General features: G+C 40.7%; 1 pseudogene; it reads left to right on the forward strand.

Annotated features, from left to right (window-relative positions):
• The window catches only part of LOC112670486 (casein kinase II subunit beta-like), a 45,284-nt pseudogene that overhangs the window by 220 nt on the left and 31,103 nt on the right, over positions 1-13,961 (forward strand).

Raw genomic sequence — 13,961 nt, forward strand, 5'->3', positions numbered from 1 at the left:
CTTCTTGTACCCCAGATGTGCTTGGGATGGTCTGTTGTGTGTGAAAGCTGGTTCAGGTCTGTGGGGCAGCAGGTCATTTGACACCATATGTTCTGTGCTTCTTGATGCCCTGTTCTCCTCAGCACTGGCCTCCTTCCTTGTCCTCCTTGGTGGCTTTTCACCCTATGCTTCCTCAGCCTCCTTGCATATTCCCCTCTTGGGAAGTCCCTTTGGCTTCCCTCTACCACCACTCCTGAGCCTTTGGCTTCCCCTTTGTCCACTATCCCTGCCTGGCCCCAGACTGCCACACTGCACCGTACCTTGAATTAAAGGAACCAGAGGACCATTTGGCTGGCTGGCAAAAGGGCATGTAGTTTATTAAATATTTAGCACTGGTAGCACCTGTTAGGAATGCCAGAAAGTATAATACTGGGGCTGGATAGCCCATTGAGAAACACAGGTGGATACAGGTAACAGGTGATACAAGGCAGTAAACAAATAGATATTTTAAGGTTTATTTGTTTTAGAGCAGGGGAGAGGGAGGGGGAGAGAGAGAGAGAAAAAATCTCAAGCAGACTCCCTGCTGAGCTTGGAGCCCGACCAGGGCTCAGTCTCATGACCCTTAGGTCATTACCTGAGCCAGAACCAAGAGTTGGACACTACGCCGACTGAGCCACCCAGATGCCCCAAATGAATAGATGTTTAAGAGGGCTGCAGGCAAGGGGAGGTCTGGGAGGTTAGGAAAGGCTTTGAGCAGGAAACTACTCTCTGAAGCTCTGGACCAGCCCCTGCCCTCAGGCTGGAGAGGTGGTGGTCAGATTCCTCCCGTAACACTCTCTTCTGCCAGTCGTCTTACCCCCATGCCTTGCTCTTCTGAAATTGTCCTGTGCTCATCTGGTCTGGGCCTGTGGCCTTGGTGTCCTCAGGGTGTGAGACAGCACTCTTCAGCAGACATCGTCCATTGACTTGCTTATACTTGTGCTGCTCCTGGCACAAGTTCTCTCCCTGCATAACCCATCAGATTTCTGCCTGTGATTTGAGGCTCAGCTCATGTGGACTTTGGACCAAATCCTCTGGGCTCCTTTGACTTGTCACAAGCCTGGCTCGGTGTCATTCCTGACTCCATCCCACTCAACACTTAACATAGTACAATAGACATCCTATAAAATAGAGTGATCATGTATTGTCTAAACTGGGACACTTGAGTGTGAAAGGCAGCGGCAGATGCAAGTCAGGACTGAAAAGCACTGACTGCACCATCTAGAGAGCTGTCACTGGTCTGCCTCTGCCATGCAAGCATGTGTGCTTATGGATGAGGCTGTCAGCTCCTCTGGGTTTTGGTGTTCCTGGGTCAGGAAGGGGAGCCAGATGCGGTGGATAACATCTCAGGTTATCAAAGCACTAAATTATGGCTGGTGGAGGAGGTTGGGGCCCATGGGAGGTATTTTGGTGAAGGTGGTTAGATGGTAGATGTGTTTGTAGAAGATGATGGGTCTTAGCATGAGGGCTTATCTTGATGGGTCATAGCATGAGGACTTCAAGACCGGGCTTGGTCAGGGCCCAGCCTAGAGGCAGTAGAGAGCTGCTAGACATTTCTGCTTTGGATATGAGGTGGTGAAGGACTTGGCAGTGAGTTTTCCTTCCTCAGAGCAGGCAGGCGGTTACCACCACACAGTGGAGATAATCCAGCTGATTTATTCATAAACATCACTGGGAGGAGGGGCTATAAAAATTAGTTTCTTTCCCATTTGGGACAGGAACATCCTGATCTAGGCTGGGATGGAAACTAGGATTGTGTAGTTTGTCAAGAGCGGACAATGCATCCTTTCTTGGTTGCTGTGGTATCCCCTTTTCCTCGCTCCTTGTGATTTCTGCAGTAACATGCTAAGTAGGCAGGGTCCTCTCTACACCCAATGGGGCCTGTCCTCCTGAGGTGAGGCAGGAACTCTTCTTACAGGAGTTGGGAGACTGAGAGGGGAGTGGAGGAAATAGTGGAAGCTGAGGGTTTCGTGGTATGAGGCTCCGTGAGATGCAGGACTCTCAGTGGCTGCTGCTGGTTAGGGGAGAATGAGTGTCTCTCATTTAAAGTCACCCCTTCCTTCTCCTTTAAATCTCAGTGGCACTGTTGTGGATTCAGCCTTCAATTCTCCTTGGAGAAAGAGGCCAGAAGTGCACCTGCCCATGCATTACAGGGCAGGAAGATGCATTTTCGACTCTCACACTTGGTCTTCCTCTAGCTGATCTTTACCCAACCACCAATTCCACTTTGGACACTATTTCCTAAACCCCCGATCACAAACTCTTCCTTCTTTTTCAAACAATTGCATTTAACAGAAGAGACTGTATAAAGCTACCCAGTTGGAAGGGGGACCTGCCAATGACAAGAGAGGGCATGAGGCCTTAGCATGGTTTCCTTTAGAAAGGGGGAAGCTATGTCTTCACGGCGCCAACAAATATAGTTAAAAAATGCAGTGAGGTGTGTTCATCTGCCACTTTGGATATGCTATCGCGCGCTCTCTCTTTCTTTTTCTTTTCTTCTTTCTTTTCTGAATTGAATTAGTTTTTCTTTAAAACAATGTTAAAGATCCATCCAGGGAGAAAGTGGCAAGACAAGAAGACAATCTCAAAAGACAGGCAAATCGATCTAGAAGCATAAAAATTGGGAGAGGGATGAGAGAAAACACTGCAACTAGAGGAACCACAGGGATTGGAGAGAGTGGAGAAGAGAGGAAGAGAGACATGAAGATCTATGTTGTCAGCTGGAGGGAAGGACTGGAGATAAGAGGAAAATTCTCCCAGGTGACTGAGCCAGTAGCAGAAATGATGTTCAGAGGTACCTGGACATTAATAATCGAGTCCAGGTAAATTTTATAGTTCTTTCCCTACCCCCACTTTTTTTTTTTTTTTAAGATTTTATTTGTTTGTGAGAGACACAGAGAAGCAGAGACAGAGGCAGAAGGAGAATCAGCCTCCCTGCAGGGAGCCCGATGTGGGACTTGATCCCGGGATCCTGGGATCACAACCTGAGCTGAAGGCAGATGCTCAACCGCTAAGCCATCCAGGCATCCCTTATCTTGACCTGTCTCAAGGTTGCTAGGTATGGCCCTCACATGTGTCAGAATGGCTAAAATTAACAGCATAGGAAGTAACAGATTTTGACGAGGATGCAGAGAAAGGGGAACCCTCTCAAACTGTTGGTGGAAATGCAAACTGGTGCAGCCACTCTGGAAAACAGTATGGAGGTTCCTCAGAAAGTGAAAAATAGAACTACCCTATGACTCAGCAATTGCAATACTAGGTATTTATCCAAAGGATACAAACATAGTAACATGAAAGGGCACCTGCACCGCAATATTATTATAGCAGCAATGTCCAGAACAGTCAAAATATGGAAAGAGCCCAGATGTCCATCGACAGATGAACGGATAAAGAGGAGATAGTATAGATATGCAATGGAATATTACTCAGTCACCAAAAGAATGATATCTTGCCACTTACAGTGATGTGGATGGAACTAAGAGAATTATGCTAAGAGAAATAAGAGAAAGACAAGTACCATATGATTTCACTGTAGGTGGGATTTAAGAAACACAGTTGAACATATGAGAAGAGGGATAAGAAATGAGATGGGGCATAAGAGATTCTAACTACAGTGAACAAGCAGGGATGATGAAGGGAGGTGGGTATTATGAGGGACTTGTGAGGAGGACTGGGTGTTGTCGGTAAGTGGTGAATCACTAATATCGACTCCAGAAACCAATATTACCCTATATTAACTAACTAGAATTATTTATTTATTTATTTATTTATTTATTTATTTCTAACTAGAATTTTTAAAAAAGATTTTATTTATTCATGAGAGAGACAGAGAGAGGCTTAGACACAGGCAGAGGGAGAAGCAGGCTCCATGCAGGGAACCCGACACAGGACTCGATTCTGGGTTTCCAGGATCACGCCCTGGGCCAAAGGCGGCGCCAAACTGCCGAGCCACCCTGACTGCCCACTAACTAGAATTTAAATAAAAACTTGAAACAACAAACAAAGAAAGATTGCTAGGTGTGGGGGCTATTCCTTGGAGCTGCCTGCATTCTGCAGCTGACTGTCAGCTAGACATTTATGGCTCTGATATCAGGAAAATCCTTGTTTCAGACATGCCTCACCCTCTGTTGGCTCCAACAGTAACATCTAATAAGTCATATCCTGTGAGCTGTTAAAAAAATGAAATTCAGTTGAGTAAATTTTAAAGATCTTATTGGCTTTATTCAGTGATTCATGAGTGGGGCAGTATCCCAACTAGCAAATAGGAAGGAGCTCTGAGGAACTGTATGAAATGAAAGAATGTTATAGGCAGAATAGAGCAGGACAAGGAAGCTATACTAACAAAAGTGGGTTGATTGTGTCAAGGTCATCCTTAGGGGATGGCAGGGATCTGTCCTGCCCATTACCTCATTAGTGCTGATTGACTGGTTTAAGATTCCATTTTTGGGATAGGCAGAAAGTGCAGTTAAGTAGTGAGTCTCAGTTTGCTGAGGGACTAACGTAAGTCACTCTATTTTGGGTCTCATTTTATTACTAACAATTCCCTCCTTAACTGATCAAAATTTAAACCATGTGTGCTGCTCCCAGCTGAAGTTCTCACAGTTTTTGCATGGTATTCGTAGGTCACAACTTCAGGTTAAGATTTTTTAAATGAGTCATTCTTTTCATTTTCTGACTTTCTAGTTTTAGATCATTTGTTTGCTGGTTAGTGGTGGTGAACATGCATAGAAAGCTTTTGAGAGAATACAATATGCCAGGGAGACTGCTATGATTACTATAAGGCTAATTCCCAATGTCTGGGGTGCACTCTAGAGCCCCGGTCCCCAAGACTCAAGTGAATTAAGATTGATTAAATCAAAGAAAGACCCCACCCCCCCCAAAGGAGTCACTTTCTTAAGCCAGGTGGCTTGCATAGTGATCTTATGTAGCTAAGTTTTAACTTCACCAGAAGTGTTAATTTGGATGCAGCAAGTGGTGTTAGCTATAGCACAGATGCCTTCTTGCTCCACTAAAAGATAGTGAAGAACTGTCCTGTCATCAAGAAGTGTTTGGCCAGAGAGTCTAAGAATTTTGTTGGGCAGTAATTGCTTTAACAGCACCTGCAATGTCTTCAAGAGTTGAAAGGTTCCTGATTAGAGCTCATTCCTACTCCTAACCAAGGAAGCAAATCCTGAATTATGACTATCTCCTGGTAGGTCTTTTCTAACTTGGTGACATAAATTTGGGGGAATGTACCAACGAAGTGTCTCAGTTTGATTGTGGACGGTTAGGCGCACAATTAGATAACGTAAAAGGCATTGTCAAGTTATGTGCCAGCCTTGTAGGTGTTCATAGGCCAAAGAAGAATGATAACCCACAGACGAGGATAAATCCTGTTGGAGCACAAACCATTCCCACTAAGGTGGCACTATAATAGATGTGTGCACAGCAGATTTGCCCATTCAAGCCAGGAGTTATATTTTCAGCACATTCAGGAAATGAATCTCCTAGCTTGAGATAAAGGGTTCTAAATTCTTTGCAAAAATGGGTACTGCTAGAAAGATATTTTCATGATTGTGGACAGTCCAGTTTAGATAATGATATGAACATCGGAGTGCAAATTTACTATCATTTGTGTAGGCATTTGTGTCTAACTGGTCAAGTACAAATAGATTTAGTTGGGGAAAGGTAAAATCAAAGTATTTGTGTGCTTTGATCATAAAAGTCAAGTCTATAAGTGACTTATAAGAGGAGTTGATTGAAGTTTAAGGTGACATTGAGGATAGAAGAAAAATTGGTCACAGGTAGGACCAGAGGATCTCTAGCATCATAGATCTCAGGGTTTTTTTTAATTGAAACATAATTAACTTGCAGTGTTAAATTAGTTTCAGGTATACAATATAATGATTCAACAGTCCAATACATTTCTCAGTCCTCATTAAGATAAATGTACTCCTTTTTTTAATAAATTTATTTTTTATTGGTGTTCAATTTGCCAACATATAGAATAACACCCAGTGCTCATCCCATCAAGTGCCCCCCTCAGTGCCCGTCACCCAGTCACCCCACCCCCCACCCACCTCCCCTTCCACCACCCCTAGTTCGTTTCCCAGAGTTAGGAGTCTTCATGTTCTGTCTCCCTTTCTGGTATTTCCCAAGATAAGTGTACTCTTGATTCCTTTCATCTACTTAACTCATTCCCTCATCCATCTCCCCTCTGACAGCCACCAGTTTGTTCTCTGTATTCGAGTCTGGTTTGTGTGTGTGTGTGTGTGTGTTTGTTTATCTCTTTCTTTGTTCATTTGTTGTTTCTTAAATTCCACAAATGAGTGAATCATATGGTACTTGTCTCTCTCTGACTGACTGACTTATACTTGCCATTATACCCTCTAGGTCTATCCATGTTGCTGCAAATGGCAAGATTTCATTCTTTTTTATGGCTGAGTAATATTCAATTGTATTTTTGTGTGTGTGTATAAACACACACTCCACATCTTTATCCATTCATCTGTGGATAGACACTCGGGCTGCTTCCATAACCTGGTTGTTGTAAATAAATCTGCAAAGACGTAGGGGTATATCTAGACAGATTGGAGTTTCTGATGACAAATCAGGCAGTCTGAAAGATTATCCTCTTTAGCGGGCCTGGAAGATATGCACAATGGCATTATCATTTCAAGCCAATGTCAGAGTAAAGGAAAAAAGAAAGGACTTCGTGGTTTTTATAAAGATTTTATTTATTTATTGAGAGGAGAGTGTGTGAGAGGGGGGAGGAAAGGAGGTGGGATGGGGGGGAGAGACAATCTCAAGCAGATTCCATGCCACAACCCTGAGATCAAGACCTGAGATAAAATTAAGTCAGATGCTTAATCAACTGAGCCACCCAGGTGCCCCAAAGGTTGGATAGTTAAAGTGGAATGCTTTTTTTTTTTTTTAAGTGGAATGCTTTGATTTGTCATCTTTAGAGAAAGCAATCTCCCTCTATGTCAGATAATTCTCTTCCTTATCAATTTGAGTTGGAGGTCTCTAGCATTTCACAGGACTAGATGTCAGGTGGAGCTGACTTCTTCAGCTGTGAGATATGTAGTTTCTTTAGTTTCACAATGTTTGTGGTCAAGAGCGCCTGGTAAAGTCCTTTCCAGGAGTCTCACTTTTGCAAAAACATTATTAAAAAATCCCAATACCTGTCTGTAAATGACAAAGGACTAAAAAATTCCATTATTAAAGATCTGATGAGAATTCATTTGATAAGGATATAATTATTTCTGTACATATACAACATTTTAAGATAATAACTAGAATTATGACTGATACCATGATACCAGGACATAACAGATTTCCAGGAATTCCATATAATTTCTGGAACACATTACATATAACTGTATAAATACAACATCAAGAAGGTTTAAACCTTCTGTGCTTAACAACGTAACATAACATATTCAGTAAGCCTAATTAGTTGAATTTCTTTTTATAAGGAGAGACAATAAGTTCTTTTCCTTTTTCTTAGTTTTTTCCTTTTTAAAAATTTAAATTCAATTAGCCAACATACAGTACATACTTAGTTTCAGATGTAATATTCAATAATTTATCAGTTGTGTATAATACTCAAGTGTGTGATGAGGAGTACTGGGTGTTATATGAATTCTTTTTCTTTAAAGTTTTTATTTAAACTCAACTAATATTCGACAAAGGAGGAAAGACTATCCACTGGAAAAAAAGTCTCTTCAATAAATGGTGCTGGGAAAATTGGACATCCACATGCAGAAGAATGAAACTAGACCACTCTCTTTCACCATACACAAAGATAAACTCAAAATGGATGAAAAATCTAAATGTGAGACAAGATTCCATCAAAATCCTAGAGGAGAACACAGGTAACACCCTTTTTGAACTTGGCCACAGTAACTTCTTGCAAGATACATCCATGAAGGCAAGAGAAACAAAAGCAAAAATGAACTATTGGGACTTCATCAAGATAAGAAGCTTTTGCACAGCAAAAGATACGTCAACAAAACTCAAAGACAACCTACAGAATGGGAGAAGATATTTGCAAATGTCGTATCAGATAAAGGGCTAGTTTCCAAGATCTATAAAGAACTTCTTAAACTCAACACCAAAGAAACCAACAATCCAATCATGAAATGGGCAAAAGACATGAACAGAAATCTCACAGAGGAAGACATAGACATGGTCAATAAGCACATGAGAAAATGCTCTGCATCACTTGCCATCAGGGAAATACAAATCAAAACCACAATGAGATACCACCTCACACCAGTGAGAATGGGGGAAATTAACAAGGCAGGAAACCACAAATGTTGGAGAGGATGTGGAGAAAGGGGAACACTCTTACACTGTTGGTGGGAATGTGAACTGGTGCAGCCACTCTGGAAAACTGTGTGGAGGTTCCTCAAAGAGTTAAAAATAGATCTGCCTTACGACCCAGCAATTGCACTGCTGGGGATTTACCCCAAAGATACAGATGCAGTGAAATGCTGGGACACCTGCACTCCGATGTTTATAGCAGCAATGTCCACAATAGCCACACTGTGGAAGGAGCCTTGGTGTCCTTCGAAAGATGAATGGATAAAAAAGATGTGGTCTCTGTATACAATGGAATATTACTCAGCCATTAGAAACGACAAATACCCACCATTTGCTTCAACGTGGATGGACCTGGAGGGTATTATGCTGAGTGAAATAAGTCAATCGAAGAAGGACAAACATTGTATGGTCTTATTCATTTGGGGAATATAAAAAATAGTGAAAGGGGGATCCCTGGGTGGCTCAGTGGTTTAATGCCTACCTTCAGCCCAGGGCGTGATCCTGGAGACCTGGGATCGAGTCCCACATCAGGCTCCCTGCGTGGAGCCTGCTTCTCCTTCTGCCTATGTCTCTGCCTCTCTCTCTCTCTGTGTCTCTCATGAATAAATAAATAAAATCTTTTTTAAAAAATAGTGAAAGGGAATAAAGGGGAAAGGAGAAAGAATGAGTGGGAAATATCAGGGAGGGAGACAGAACATGACAGACTCCTAACTCTGGGAAACGATCTAGGGGTAGTGGAAGGGGAGGAGGGCAGGGGGTGTGGGTGACTGGATGACGGGCACTGAGGGGGACACTTGATGGGATGAGGACTGGGTGCTATTCTATATGTTGGCAAATTGAACACCAATAAAAAATAAATTTATAATAAAAAAAATAAACTCTACTTAATATATATGGTAAAATTGGTTTCAGGTATAGAATTTAGTGATTCTACTTACATATATATAATACTTACATATATACACTTACATATAATACCCAGTGCTCATCACAACAAGTGCCCTCCTTAATACCCATAACTCATTTAGCACAACTGACAACTGCAACAACCCTCCCCTGCAACAACCCTTAGTTTATTCTCTATAGTTAAGAGTCTTCCGGTTTACTTTTCCTTTCCCTATGTTCATCTGCTTTTTTCTTAAATTCCACATATGAGTGAAATCATGTGGTATTTGTCTTTCTCTGACTTATTTTGCTTAGCATACCTAATACAATCTAGTTCCATCCACATTGTTGCAAATGGCAACATTCCATTCTTTTTGAAGGCTGAGTAGTATTTCATACTATATATACACTATGTTCAGGCATTGGGCATTTTAGCTCTTTTGTAGTTTGGCTAATATATATTTTTTAATAATAAATTTATTTTTTATTGGTGTTCAATTTGCCAACATACAGAATAACACCCAGTACTCATCCCGTCAAGTGCTCCCTTCAGTGCCTGTCACCCATTCACCCCCTCCGCCCGCCCTCCTCCCCTTCCACCACCGCTAGTTCGTTTCCCAGAGTTAGGGGTCTTTATGTTCTGTCTCCCTTTATATTTCCCACACATTTCTTCTCCCTTCCCTTCTATTCCCTTTCACTATTATATTCCCCAAATGAATGAGAACATAAAATGTTTGTCCTTCTCCAATTGACTTACTTCACTCAGCATAATACCCACCGAGGCTCCTTCCACAGTGTGGCTATTGTGGACATTGCTGCTAGAAACATCGGGGTGCAGGTGTCCCGGCGTTTCATTGCATCTGTATCTTTGGGGTAAATCCCCAACAGTGCAATTGCTGGGTAGTAGGACAGGTCTATTTTTAACTCTTTGAGGAACCTCCACACAGTTTTACAGAGTGGCTGCACCAGTTCACATTCCCACCAACAGTGTAAGAGGGTTCCCTTTTCTCCGCATCCTCTGCAACATTTGTGGTTTCCTGCCTTGTTAATTTCCCCCATTCTCACTGGTGTGAGGTGGTATCTCATTGTGGTTTTGATTTGTATTTCCCTGATGACAAGTGATGCAGAGCATTTTCTCATGTGCATGTTGGCCATGTGTATGTCTTCCTCTGTGAGATTTCTGTTCATGTCTTTTGCCCATTTCATGATTGGATTGTTGGTTTCTTTGGTGTTGAGTTTAAGATTCTTTATTCTGTTCCATTGATCTATGTGTCTGTTTTTGTGCCAGTACCACACTGTCTTGATGACCACAGCTTTGTAGTACAACCTGAAATCTAGCATTGTGATGCCCCCAGCTACGGTTTTCTTTTTTAAAATTCCCCTGGCTATTCGGGGTCTTTTCTGATTCCACACAAATCTTAAAATAATTTGTTCTAACTCTCTGAAGAAAGTCCATGGTATTTTGATAGGAATTGCATTAAACGTGTAAATTGCCCTGGGTAACATTGACATTTTCACAATATTAATTCTGCCAATCCATGAGCATGGAATATTTTTACATCTCTTTGTGTCCTTAGTTTGGCTAATATTGATAATGTTTCTATAAACATGGGAGCACATGTAGCTGTAGTTCTGTATCCTATGGGTAAATAGCTAGTACTGCAATTGCCAAATCACTGATAGGGTAGATTTAGTTTTTTTCTGGATATCTTCTTTGGAAAAGTGTTTATTCATGTCTTCTGCCTATTTCTTAACTGGCTTAGTTGTTTTGTGGATATTAAGTTTGATAAGTTCTTTTTAGTTTTTCTCTCCCCCAATTTACTTCCAAGCACCTTGCACTTGACAGCTATCTTACTCCAACCATGAAGTCCTTCTCCCAGTACTCAAATCAATTTCTCAGGTGTTTCAATGATGTCAATACAGCTGTGTTTGAGAGATGAGAAAAGCCTAGAGTCCCCCTACCTCTCTGCCATCTTAACTCCTCTAATGTCAAGTTATTTATTTGAGATTTTTCTTGCTTCTTGATAAAGTCCTGTATTGATATAAAATTCCCTCTTAGAACCACTTTGGCTGCATCCCAGAAGTTTCAGACCATTGTGTTTTCATTTTTGTTTGTTTCCATGTACTTTTTTAAAAGGATTTATTTATTCATGAGCAACACAGAGAAAGAGAGAGAGGCGCAGAGACATAGGCAGAAGGAGAAGTAGGCTCCCTTCAAGGAGCATGATGTGGGACTCCATTCCGGATCCCAGGATCACGCCCTGAGCCAAAGGCAGACACTCAGCCACCATGGTGTCCCATGTCTCCATGTACTTTTAAACTTCTTTATTTCCAGGTTGACTGATTCATTGTTTAGTAGCATATTTTTTAACCTCCAAGCATTTCTGGTCTTTCCAGATATTTTCTTGTGGTTGACTTTTAGTTTCACAGGGTTTTGGCGATAAAAGATGCATGTTATATGACTTCAATCTTGAATTTTTTTGAGGCTGGTTTTGTGTGCTAAGATGTGATCTATTCTGGGGAATGTTTCATGTGCACTTGAAAAAAAATACGTATCCTGCCGTTTTAGGTTGGAATGCTCTGAATACATCTGTTAAATCCATCTGTTACAGTGTGTTATTCAAAGCCATTGTTTCCATGTTAATTTTCTGTTTAGGTGATGCACCCAGTGATATAAGTAGGATGTTAAAATGCTCTACTATTTTTGCCTCATTATCAATCAGTTTCTTTATGTTTGTTATGACCTGTTTTATGTATTTGGTGGCTCCTATGTTGGGTGCATTAATATTTATAATTGTTATGACTTTTTGTTGGACTGTCCCCCCATTTTTTTATTACATAGTGTCCTTATCTCTTCTTAGAGTCTTTGTTTTAAAATCTATGTTGTCCAATATAAGTAGTACTATGCTGGCTTTCTTTTGACATGGATTTGCATGATAGATGTTTCTCCATCCCTTCAGTTTCAATCTATAGGTATCTTTAGGCCTAAAATGAGTCTCTATAGGCAGCATATAGATGGGGTGTTTTTGTAATCCATTCTGTCACCCTATGTCCTTTGGTTGGAGCATTTAGTCCATTTACATTCAAAGTAATTATTGGTAGAGATGAATTTATTGCCATTTTATTACTTGTTTTGTGGTTGTTTCTGAAGATTTTTTCAGATCCTTTCTTGTCTTCCTGCTAAGATGATTTTCTTTAGTGATATTTTTGGATTTCTTTCTCCTTATTCTTTGCATGTTTATTAGTGGGTTTTAATATATGGTTACCATTAAGTTTGTATGTAACCTCTTTTGCAAATAGCCATCTATATTAAGTTGATTATTGTTTAAGTTTGAACCCAATTTGATACCTGGGTGGCTTAGTTGGTTATGCATCTGCCTTTAGCTCAGGTCATGATCCCAGGATCCTGGGATCCAGTCCTGCATTGGGCTTCCTGCTCAGCAGGGAGTGTGCTTTTCCCTCTGCCCCTCCCCACTGCTTGTGATCTCTCTCTCATGTTCTCTCTCTCAAATAAATAAAATCTTTAAACAAAATTGAATTCAGTCTTTTCTTCTCTCTTCCTCAAATTTCAGGTATATATTGTTATATTTTATATCTTTTTTTGTTTTGTTTTGTTTTGGTGAGTCCTTTAACTCATTTTTTACAGAAATTTCGTTTTTACTACTTTTGTGTTTCCTATCTTTATACTGTCACTCTTGGCCTCTCATTTCCACTAAAAAAAAAAAAAAAAAAAAAAAGTCCTTTAATATTTTCTGAAAGGCTGGTTAGTGGACACACACTCTAATTAATTTTTAAAAAGTTTTAAAAAAGATTTTATTTATTTATTCATGAGAGAGAGGCAGAAACACAGGCAGAGGGAGAAGCAGTCTCCACGCAGGAAGCCCGACGTGGGACTCAATCCCAGGTCTCCAGGATCATGCCCTGAACCAAAGGCAGACGCTCACCTGCTGAGCCTCCCACACATCCCCTAATTTAATTATTAAACTTTTTTTTTTTTTGTCTGGGAAGCTCCATCTCTTTCTATTCTGAATTATAGCCTTACTGGATAGAGTATTCTTGGCTGCAGATTTTTCCTATTCAGAACTCAATATATCAGGCCACTCTCTTTGAGCTTAAAAAATTTCTGTTGCAACGTCTCCTGTTAACCCCATGGGGCTCCCTTGTTACTGACTTATTTTGTCTTGCTGCTTTTGAGATTTTTTCTTTAATTATTATATGTCTTGGTATGCGTCTGCTTTTGTTGATTTTGGTAGGATTTCTCTGTGTTTCCTGGATTTGGATATCTGTTTCTTTCTCCAGATTAGGGAACTTTTCATTTAGTATTTCTTCATATACATTTTCTGCCCTCGTTTCTCTCTTCTTTTGGGACTCCTACAATAGGAACATTATTATGTTTGATGAAATCACTCAGTTCCCCAAATCTGTTCTTATTTTGTGCATTTCCCCCCTCTTTTTTGTTCATCTTGATTTCTTTCCATTACTCTGTCTTCTAGGGCACTCATTTATTCCTCTGTTTTTCTATCCTCCTGTTCATTCCATCAGGCATATTTCTGATCCCATTTATTGAGCCTTTTATGTCTGCCATGTTATTCCTGATCTCTGTGTGTCAAGGGTCTCGCTCGTCTTTTACACTTTTCTCAAGTTCAGTGAGTATCCTTATGATCATTGCTTTAAATCCTGTATCACACATGTAATTATTTATATATGTTTTGCTTAGAACTCTGTGGCCTTGTCCTGTTGTTTCATTAGGA

This window comes from Canis lupus, chromosome 16, assembly GCF_003254725.2.
Source record: "Canis lupus dingo isolate Sandy chromosome 16, ASM325472v2, whole genome shotgun sequence".
Classification (NCBI taxonomy): Eukaryota; Metazoa; Chordata; class Mammalia; order Carnivora; family Canidae; genus Canis; species Canis lupus.